We start from the raw sequence: 588 nt of genomic DNA on the forward strand, positions 1-588 counted from the left end.
TGTTTTATTAATCTCTTCCCCACTACTAGCCTGATGCCTTGTTCATATTAAGTGCTCAATAAATTATTTATTACATTAATTAAAGGGAAGAGGCAGAAGTACCTACAGGTTTAGGGATCCATAATGTTATTTCTTCATTGAATTTGTCTTTTCTTGAGATATTTTTAGTCCACTCGATGGGCTATATTTTCAATATATGTTCAGTAACATATAATTGTCATCCCCATCGCCAAAGGCATTTTTTCTTATTTCTTTGTCTTAATTTTTCTTATTTTAACACCAAAAATACTGGGGAATGGATAATTTTATCTCTTGAAAATGTGCTCCAAATATAAACAGCCTGGTAAGGATGTGATTTGGTGGAGCTCTTTCAGGCCTCTGTGATTTAGAAAATCATGCCACGTGTGTGTTTAGTGGATCCATGATCCTGTGAAGTACTGGGAGTGGGGTGGTGGGGTGGGGGCTGGGGGGCGTAGGGGGTCACAGGCCGTGAGCTGTGGCTGAAGCATGGTTTTTAGTTGTGGCCGAAGCGTGGTTTTTAGTTGTGGCCGAAGCGTGGTTTTTAGTTGTGGCCGAAGCGTGGTTTTT

Source organism: Callorhinus ursinus, unplaced genomic scaffold (assembly GCF_003265705.2).
Source record: "Callorhinus ursinus isolate GAN/ISIS: 27379988/994484 unplaced genomic scaffold, GSC_fseal_2.0 scaffold16, whole genome shotgun sequence".
Lineage (NCBI taxonomy): Eukaryota > Metazoa > Chordata > Mammalia > Carnivora > Otariidae > Callorhinus > Callorhinus ursinus.